Source organism: Wasmannia auropunctata, unplaced genomic scaffold, assembly GCF_000956235.1.
Source record: "Wasmannia auropunctata unplaced genomic scaffold, wasmannia.A_1.0 LD334549.1, whole genome shotgun sequence".
Taxonomy (NCBI): Eukaryota; Metazoa; Arthropoda; class Insecta; order Hymenoptera; family Formicidae; genus Wasmannia; species Wasmannia auropunctata.
The window spans coordinates 26,156-37,017 of NW_012028341.1; the positions used below are offsets into that span (position 1 = coordinate 26,156).

The 10,862-nt window shown below is 49.5% G+C and overlaps 1 protein-coding gene across 1 annotated transcript in view; it reads left to right on the top strand.

The window, feature by feature from the left end:
* Window positions 1-10,862, top strand: part of LOC105458293 (dystroglycan-like) — a 60,513-nt gene that overhangs the window by 15,984 nt on the left and 33,667 nt on the right. The gene's annotated exons all lie outside the window — the stretch shown is intronic.

Consider the following 10,862-nt stretch of genomic DNA (forward strand, 5'->3'; position numbering starts at 1 on the left):
CTCCGGTAGGAGAAGGCGTGGAAAGGCTTTCTAGCACGAGAGAGGAATTTAAGGCTTCCGCTGAGCCGCGCGAGCTCAAAGGAAGGGGCTCTCGAGCTTTATACCCGTCAATAGGAAATTTCGGCAATCGTTTTTGAGCGGCAACGAAATGATTCTCGCGTGAGACTCGCGCGAAGAGAATCGTCGTGCCGCATAGCTGCGATCCTTATTCGCCGCCGCGTGCACGATCGAGTCACCGGAAGGCCGGCTTGAACGACGAGTTGAGAGAGTTCCAACGGACTGGGGATTGGTATAAGGGAACAATCGGCATAGAAATTGGTAGTTGTCTGCTCACAGAGAGACGGCGACAAACTCTCCGTGCCGGCGAGTTAGCATGCAAATTGTGGCGGGAACGCGGTTAGTTCGACAGTACCCCGAAGTTATACGCGCGTCCCTCGCGTTCCACGTGCACGGCGTCGAGTGCCTCCTCGTTCCGAGCGCGCGCGGGTACAGTGTCACAAAGAGATTGCGACGCGCTCGTGTGCGCGTCCCGTAACAGGCAATTTGAAACGGGACGAGAGAGTTCCGGGGGATAAAGATACTCCATTCCGCGCGTCTATCAATTTCGTTTCTCTAATCGCGTCGACTCTGCCTGGTTTTTTTTTCTTCCCTTCCCTCCCCCTCTTGTGTCGTGCGATATATGTAGCGTGAAACGATGACGTTGTGCGCTTCGCAGCGGTCATCGAGGATCGGCCAGGACGGGTCCGAGGGGTCAAGCGACTCGTCGTCGTCGTCGTCGTCGTCGACCGGAATAAAAGCGCGATGTGCAATTAAGCGCGCGCGCATCAATGGCGCCGAATGCGCGCGCGGCGAGACGTTGAACCCGCCCGAGGCCCGATCGCCCGAGATTGCCTTTGTGATTAAACAAAAGTGGGTTAATGCTGCGCGTCGGGACTCGTGCATCCGTAATGACGTTGACATCCTGAATCGGCGCCCCTCCCCACGCCCGCGCCCCCTCTCCCCTCCCCCCCCCCTCCCGCCTCTGGAGGCCCATTACGAGAACAATGGTGTATGCCGTACATTGTTCCTTGACGCCGTTCTGTCTTCCTTTTTTCCGGGCGCGCGCACGGCGGCGCTTGGCGCCGCGCGGCGTGCGGTCGAGGGCTATAGGTGCAGCCTCTCTTAATTGCACGTGCATACGGGAAGAGAGAGGCAGGGAGAGGCGCGCCTTTTTTCGGCCGTTAATAATTGTAATTAATAAGTTTGTGCTTCGCTAACCGGCCCGCGGCGCGCTCGTACACGTACACGCGGTTCGTCCACCGAGCAGCGGAAGACTGCCGGGGGAATGCGGCGGCCGTACCGCTTTTAATTTAACTTGGAACGAGAGCATCGCGTATGTACACGCACGCACGCACACACACACACACACGCGCGCGCGCGCTCGCGTTTGCCTCTATTTGGAACTCGAGGCTATACACCCCGTGTACGGCGCGCCTTTTTCCGCCATGCGGAAAGTGCCCGACGCGTGTGCGGAAAGCACGTCCGCTTTCCTCTAATGGAAATGTTCCGCGGCGAAGCAACTCGGTCAAGGAACTTCCCCCGCGCGCGCCGAGGAACTTCACTCATATATATAAACGACGCACGCACGCGTCCATTTCGAATGTACGATATTACGAGTCGCCCTCCGAGCGCTTTCGTTATCGCCGCGTTCCGTCCTATTTCCCACTTTTACGCTCCCGCGCCTTTGTATAATTTATAGTTTTCGCCATTTTTTTCGCCGCCGACTAACAATGGTCTAACGGCGCGGGTACCTATATTTTAATATGCGCCCGGCGCAGGGTCGTAAAATATTATACAAGGCGTAACCGGAAGGAGCCGCGACTGATTTACGTTATCTCTTAATATATCAGACACATATAAAATCTCCAAAAAAAAAACAGAGTTTTTTTTCCCGTCGGTTTAGGTACTTCGCGCCGAGGAACGGCTTTTGGCCGTGTTCCCGTGTTGAAAAAACCGCGAGCAAAATCTCGTCAACGCGTCCCCTCCCCCTTCCTCTCCCGCCGCCGCAACGGATAATAGCGCATCGTGTAAATCGCATCGTGCACATCGGGCAATTAAGGTTTATATTTCGCGACGTTAAGCCGATATCAGTGACGAGGGTAATTTTGGCGAAATTGCCGGCCGAGCCCCATCGTAACCGGGTTTACGTGCAAATTTTTATTGTTGCGACATCACCGCGCCGCGCCATTAAAGGCGCTCTTCGAACGTCCGCGAATATCCCCAACTTGCCGCCGACACGGATTATTAGCGGCCTTTTACGTCGATACATCCTATTCTATCAACGCCCGGTATACAGTTGTAATACCGAATAAAATTTTCGCGCCGATATAAACAGGAAAATAAAATATATACAGCGATTTCGATCGCAAAAAAAAAACTACCCATATCAGGATGAAATCCCGGCTCTCTATCTCGGCCAAATTTTTTTTCGCTAGGAATATAACGAAGTGGCGTGCCACGAGCGAATTTCGTTCAGCTCTCCGCGTCATCGGCATTCATTCCATCGCTCCTTACATCACGCGGAATAAGATCGGCACGCTGAACATCCGGAGATGGTGCAACTTTGCGGGCGGCGGCGGCGGGAGGGGGGAGGGGTTGCCTTCGTGGGTGCCCCAGATGAGAGGAGTCGAGTGTCAGTCAGCCCCGGTCAACAACCCGTCTCCTTTGGAAGCGTCGTCGTGGAAGTATCGCGTGCCTACGTCCATTAACCCGGTTAATCGCACGCTCGTTAATTCCCATTTCGCGCGGCACTTCTGATCCATTCTCAAAGTCGTCCGCGTTTTGCCATTGTCCCTCTCGTCGACGTTCGTTCGTTCGTTCGTTCCGTGACGGAGCCTGTGCGCGGACGGCTCTCTCCGCCGCGCGATAAAATCTGCGGAGCTATTTTGCGCGTTTTGTCGCTGCATCACGCGGAATTTCGCCGAAAATTGTATCAGCCCGACCCGATTGTGGTGAATCTGACATTAAACTGCAGCGCCTGTATATACTGCAGAGCGAATTCAAATTATTTTATCTGAGATCCCCGCTTCGCGAGAGAAAATAAGAGAGGAGATTTTACACACTGAGAGAAAAGATATACTAATGGTAACAAAAACAGAGAATTATTCACAAAAGTCAAGTTTTATTCTAAAATTTTGTTAAAATAGCAAAATATATAATTAAATAAGCAAAATTTGGTATAATTTTTGATTTAACAACACAATTTTATTTGGTTACTCACATTTTGTACACAGTAATATAAAATTGGGTTGCAATTACAAAATAAGTTTTCTTTTAATAAGTTCAACAAAATAATGTAATTATTTTGGTAATTTTATTCAATAAATTCAATGAATTAATATCGACGTGTTAGTTTAGTTGGTCACATATCAACACATAGTTTTGGTATCAGTAACAAAATTTTGGTTGTTCATACTAAACTTTTCTCTCAGTGACAGAGACGCGGCGAGGCGTACACAATATTCACCTAAACTCTTATACTGTTACGGATCTAAGTATGCCAAGGTATAAGACAGAAATATTTCGGCGGTCGGTCGTGTTATGGTATCGCCCAGGCCGAGGGTATTTGAATGTGTAAACCGTATGCGAACGCGATCGCGTCGGCGAGACTGCTATTTATGAATTTAGTGCACGCCAACGTGATAGAACGCTCTCGGATATGACTCGTTTATTTCGAAAGTAACGCGTGAAAACTTCCAAACGGTATATTCTGCTAGAAAATATCGAGGAACTTGATTTACGTGATACTTACGTTCCCCAGTTATAATCATAAATATTTTAAAATCGATTGAATTAGAAAACCTTTCGGTCTTATTATCGATATAGTCGGAGAAACGCATACGATCAATTCTAATCCTTTGTTATTTCGCGTATTTAAATTACGAGCCCACAGATACATGTCGGCTCGAATTCGAACGCAATTAAATCGTTGTTCGCGGCTGGAGGAGTCGTGTTCCCGCTTCCACGACGGGTGTGCGTTCCCGACCATATTTCGGTATAAATAACTCGAGGAGGAGAGAGCCGCCGTAAGCCCGGAGCTTGAAACTTTGCCGCTGCGGCTTCGGTGAATATATATATATATATATATATATATATACACACACACACGCGCGCGCGCGCGCGCGCGACACACACACACACACACACACACACACACACACACACACACACACACACACACACACACACGTATGCAGGAGTACACGTGCGCGCACACGCATGCACGCGAGAGGTGCACATATGTACGTGGGTTGACTTACGCGTATCTACTGGCCCCGGTCCAGGATTAGTCATCCCGAGACACTGATCTCTCGCACCGTTCCGTTCTACGTGCGCGCGCTACTCACCGAGGAATCAGCCCCCGTTGTTTGGGTTCCGAATTTCGAACAGCGATAGAACCTGTTCAGTGGCTCTTCGAGAGCCCATTTAGAGTGACTTTGACATAAACGCTTGCGGAAGTGTACATCTGTATTTTCGAATAACAGCAGGTAGTAACGATAGTAAGATAGTAAATTATAAGAGCGTATAGTGGTAGCACAATTTTTCAGCACTGCAGGACGTAGAAAAGTTACAAGGAAAGAACGATTTTGTTAAAAGGTCTAAAAATTTTGCTAAATACAGATCTGAAAATAATTTTTTGTTGAATCATCAAAATAATTTGTTGGAATGTTAAAACTGACAAGCATTGCTATTAAACGTTTTGATATTCTAGTAATTATTTTGACTTTTGCACAAAATTATTTGGATTGTTGAACAAAAATTATTTTCAGATCTGCAGGATTCAGCAAAATTGTTCTTTGCGTGTATAGCTTTAAAGATTTATTTACTATTTATAGATTTAAAAAATGAAAGATACATGTGGTGTTCTGCGCAAAGAGATCCATTTTAACGAAGTATTAAGAATTTTCGAGAAACGTTGAGAAATCAGAGTGCCGCTACCGGCGGCGGAACTCCCTTCGTGCCGACGCCACGTAACGCACTGCGAGAATTTACATACTAAATGTTGCGATTCGCGATGCGTTATCTCAGATAAGAGCGAAGACATGCGATGGTTGAGCGAGGGTCAAGGATCACGGCGCAGGTATTTTCCCCAGAGTATAGTTTCTCTCTCTCGCCGTTCTAATATTTTATTAAAATCCACCGGCGCGTTTGGCTTTTGCACAGGCGGGTTTTGTTCTTCATATCCTCTCATCGTAACATCCTTTATAGAGAATAAGCATCCCCATTCTGTTTCTATTTCTCTCTCTCTCTTTCTCTCTCTTTCGAAGAACGAAGCACTCAAACGTAGACGAGTGCTCCTTCTCCTGTAACAGTCAACACATAACGAGACAGTCTTGTTGCATCGCGTCTCCTTCTCCAACCTAGTTGGTACCCACTCCTGATGATCGACTCGCTCTCCCCCGCCTACCTCCGGTGCAACAAAATTGCCGCCGCCGCGGCACTCCACGCTCTCTCTGAGACTTGAGCGCGTACTATCGGAAATAATGATTATCGAGAGCAGTCACTGCTATTATCGTTATTATCATGTCTGGTCGCATAAATAACAGCCAGTTCCATTGGCTGCATTATTATTTGTCAAGAGATCTCCACGAGTGCGAATTAGCACATCTGCCGGAAAGGCAGGTGAATTAAGATGAAGAATAATTAAACTCGTTTTCACTCGTTATTTCCCATTTACTTCGCATAAGGACATACCGGTGAAATATCCTTCGTAAGATCGAAAAATCGCTCGAATTACCGGACCGCGTCCACTTTTCATTATCATTCCCATCTCGCCGGATCGCGTTTTCCTTGATTTGCTCCCCCTCCTCGTTTTCGCCACGGTCCCGCAACGACGTTTCCTCTGTGTGAACGAGAACGAAATGTCGTTTACTCGTGGGCGGGATTCGATCAAGGACTGGGATCAGGAAACCAGACGAAATTGGACGTTCGCGTCTCCAGTGTGCTAACGAAACAGAATGAATAGCCGTGCGTAAATATCGTTACGGCGCTAGACAATCGGCCGTACACGTGCAGGCGCCGGCAATAACGAACGAGCGCGAAACCGAAATAACACTGTATACATACACGTTTTTGCATTCCATAAATTAAACAGCACGAGGCTTTCGGAATGGCGAAGTGATTCTCACTTATTGTTACAGCGCTCATTGCTATAATGCAAATGAAAAACGTGTCGCGCATTCATTGACATTGCGTATCCGTCACGATCTAACGAGCATACAGGAGGAATATAGCGATACGTCATGTACACGTCAGCTCGCGAGGCCGGGAATCTAACCCTGTGTTCGCATGGCTTCGTTATCTGCTCCGCCGCCGGAGGGGAATGTTTGCATACTCGTCTGAATATTGACACACGCGACCTAGCGCCCGCGAGCGAACCTCGTTTGCGATCGGCGGAAAACAAATCCGATACTACGCGACGACCCTCCCCCCCCCCCCCCTCCCGTCCCCGCGCTCACTCGCGACACTCAATTCGCACGTGATGCAATAAATTAATTGAGTCGTTAACGCGACGAGTCGGCTGCTTTATTATCGCGCCGTCGAGACTCTCTCGAGGACGGCAGAGACGAGAGCTCGTCGTCAGGCTCGTCCGGGATAATCCGGGCTCTATACGGAAGGGATAATCGTCGGCCGCTCGCGCGGGGATGATTCGCGGAAGAGGTCGAATTGCGAATGCGGGGAGAGAAAAAAAAATGCGAAATCCCACATCGCTCCGAACCGTCTCGCGGGGCTCGGATGGAAATTCGCGGATTCGTTCGATACTTCAGCGACGTGATGCTGCACGCGCACGTAGGCATATACGTTATGTACATATGCATCAGGTCGGAACGGTGGACCGATGGCTGATCCGGGTGATGGACTAAAGTTCGAACAAACGGTATTCGGCGATTGATTGAAATTCCGTTTTTTCTCTTTTCTTTTCGAACCTTTTGCGCCTGCAAGCGTACCGGCGCGCTTTCGAGAGAGGAAGAGAAAGAGAGTGAGAGAGCGTGAGTGAGCGAGAGAGAGAGAGAGAGAGAGAGAGAGCTCGGTCGGACCGCGCGAGCGGAATGAGAGATGCGTTTTAAAGTCCGCAACGGCTGAGTTAACGCTTTCCGTGCAGGGTGATCATCGCTTACGATGCCGAATGCGCATCCCCCATTACGGCGTGTATGCCAGGGATGTTGCTAACCGCAAGTAATTTTCGCGGATGGCGGAGCACGATTACCTCCGCGTGTGAAGGGGGGGGAGGGAGCGGGGTTGCCTTCGGGAGCACGCGTCGTATCCGCTGAGCGGATTCGCTTATACGGCATACCGTTACGTGGAAAAACCGATGTTCATTTTTTCGTTCGAAATGCGGTAATGCAATTGCGGTCGGGAGGCGAGTGTGTGTGCGCGCAGGTTTTCAATTCTCGCCCTTAGCCAGCCTCGAAGGGGGGTCTCCTCCGCGGCGTCTCGTTCGACTCGCGAAATCCTCGAGTGTTCGAATTATCGATCTCTGCCTCGACGCCGGCATGCATCCCTGCAGTTGCGGTACGGATCGTTTCTAATATGCCCCGTGCATTCATACTGCCAGCGATTTGCGTTCAAATAAGAGAAACGCGTCGCAGCCCGAAGGCTAATATGGAGCGTATTTAACGAAGGGCGGAGAGCAGAGTGGAGCGGAGCGAAGCGGGGGCGGATTTCATGCAATTAGTAGGACAGATCTGTCAAGGTTGAGAATCACTGCCAGGCTGCATCCATGAAGATGAAAGGGAACTGGTCGTGGCGAGTCAAAGAATCTCTCCGCGGAGCGGAGTGCCTCTTGTTTCGCTCCGTTCTCCGTTCGTCGTTTCCTTTCCAGCCGGCGATTTTACCTTTTCTGACGATATTACGTTTCATCGTATTACGTAAATTAAAAGCGGGGAAGGAATAGCGGCAGTCGCGGCGATTGAAGCACGAGCGCGCGCTTTCGTCGTCCGTTTTTTTTCATAAATTGAATATTATAGGTACATATTGTCGAGCAAAATATATTATATTAAAACCTTTTTGGACTTATATTTTGGATTATATTAAACCTTTTTGGACTTTATATATTTTATATCTTTAGATTTTATATCTATAGACTTTATATATAGAGAATACAATGTTAAACGTAATAACGTCGGACAGAATATTCGGTGAGATACACTTCCCTCGTTTTCCTGAAATCAATATCCCCCCCGACGCAACTTCCGTTAAATGCAACCGCCGCGAGAAATATTGGGTAAGGAAAATCGAGCGTGAGATTACGCGCGTGACTTTACGTGCCACTTTATTAAGGATACATCATCTCCGTCGTGGAGGATCGATCGAAGGAACCGAAGTTAACCGCGAGGCTAAGGATCGGGCCATGATCGACATTTAATTTACCAATAATCGAGTTACTCGTTAAAGCGATATAATACATAATTAACGGGGGAGGATCGCCTGATGGCGCGTTGCGTTCACTTGTATAATGTCTATCAAAAGGAGCACACCTGTTATTTGGTCTTGTCCTCGAAATTCTTAAGAGTCGCGGGAAGCGCGAGGAAGAAACGAACGTTTCCTGACGTTCGGTCGTCAGCGGTCAAGTCGTCGATGCTCCCGGCACGCGATATGAACTTTACGACCCGCGTGAGTGTCGCATTAAGCGACGCGAAAAACTTATCTCTGCGAAGTTGCAAGAAGCACCGACGGCGGGAGGGAGAGGGACGTTTTTCCGGGACTCCGGTTCCCTTTATTCGCGCGCGCGTCTCGGCGAACGCGCATCGCGCAATGCACGCGCGGCTATATTTACGCGCTGCTCGTAAACGGCGGACAGCCGGGCGCGGTTACATTTCCGCGTTAATGCCGCCTGCAGTCCGTTTAAAATGCGTTAAACTAATTGCCTGCTCGCGCCGCGTTATCATCGCCCACCTCTCGCGACTGGCAACCCGTCGAAACTCGTTTATCGCTCGCTCGCTCGTTCGCGTGGAATCGCTGCGGGCCATCAGAAGGGGCGAGAAGCTTATATTTAGAACGTGGCGTCTGCGGGGCGCGTTGCACAATATATGTCGAACGGATTAACGAAGAAACGCGATCCCCCAGTAATTTATTTTTCATCGATCTTAAAGGATCCTTGAATGATCTCGCGGGAATCTCTCGCCAAGAAATCTCTCGCGCATCTCGTCTCGTTGACTCGTATTAATCAAAAACAGTGGGATTACCACTGTTATTTTACAACATCTGCGATTTTGTATTATCACGTCGCACGTTTATCGGCGGCGGATGACATATCGGAAAATATAAAACGCGCGTCGGAAGCTCGCGACAGTTAATTTAACGTTAATGTCATTTTCCCGTTATTTCGTTTCGTCGCTGCATTTTTGCGCGCACGCGTACGATTGCTGCATCTCTCTCTCTCTCTCTCTCTCTCTCTCTCTCACCGCGAGAGGAGCGAAAACGCATTTTATCAAACGAAAAGGTCAGCTGGTGTGGAAATTTATAGTAATAATTTCCGGCGTTGACGCAAAAGTTGTTAAGCTCCGATGAACAATGAACGTAGGGAGGGGGAAAGGGGGGCGAAGGGCGGTTGAAGATCTTATTGGAAAAGTTCATGAGCTGATTAAGAGGCTCTTTGAAGTTTATCCCAAAGTGGCATTTATAACGAGGGATGCTAAATTGCCGCGACACCTCGCGGGGTTTGAATAACGACCGGTACCGGAATTTATCGGGGGATGTCACCCGGAAAATGTATATCTCTTCCCGGTTTCACGCGGAAAAAAAATTTCGCGGACTTGCACTCTTTCGCGCATTAGAGGATCGATACCTTTTTAATCTCCTTGCGGTCGCGCTTCTCCACAAAACCGGGTGGACTCTTTCGCGTGAGCGCCACCACGTCACTCCCGCCCTTGGGAGAGGCGACGTTTATTTTGCCGCGCGTCAACGAAGAAATAAAAACGGACGCTTTCTCGTCAAGAAGCGAAGACGAGTCTTCGGGCTGCGCTGCGGTGTATGATAGCGAGTTGTTACCACCGACGTGTGTCACGCCCGTCGCCGACGACGATAAATAACATCGTCACATTTAATATTGTGAGAGAGAGAGAGAGAGAGAGAGAGAGAGAGAGAGAGAGAGAGAGAGAGAGGCGGCGGAGATGCGCCGCCTGATAAAATTTGCAACAAAGACTCGCGGCGAAGGAAAGAGTTCACGCGTCAGTCATCGCGGCCTTACTTGGCGACGCTTATCCCGTCGCTCCGTTAATTGATTTCGTCCGGTGTTAGGAAAAAAAAAACCTGTGCACTTTGCGACTTCGGGTGCGACGCCGGTGTGCTTCGCTGCAGAGTCGCCGACTGACGTCGCCGCGTTTCTATATCGCGGCCGCGGGCAACCACCGGTGGAAATGGGCATGTTTATCGATTGATTGATTTGTCGGTTTGCGCTCCGGCCGAATTGTTGTTGAAAAAATGGAGGAAAAAAATGAGAGAGAGAGAGAAGGGAATTTACGCGCCACATGCGCTGCTCCTGCCCGGCGCAAATCCCGATGCGATGCATCGGCGCCGGCGATGACAGTGGTTGTTGCACCCGGCCGGCGATAAATAGTACGACCGTGTCGTGACAGGAGCGCCGGAGATGTTATTAACGACAATCGATCTAATATTAATCTCGCCCACGTTTTCCCGACGTGGTCTATACTACCCCCCGGGAGGGAGGAAAAGCGGAGGTGAGGCCACACGCGCGTCTGGTCGCGCGACCCCGGGGGACAGTGCTCTCCGCACCGCGTGTCGATCGGCTCGTCACCGGCGGCGCCAGCGGAAAGTATCGCTGGATGCACTGGATGCACATATGTATATATATATATATATAT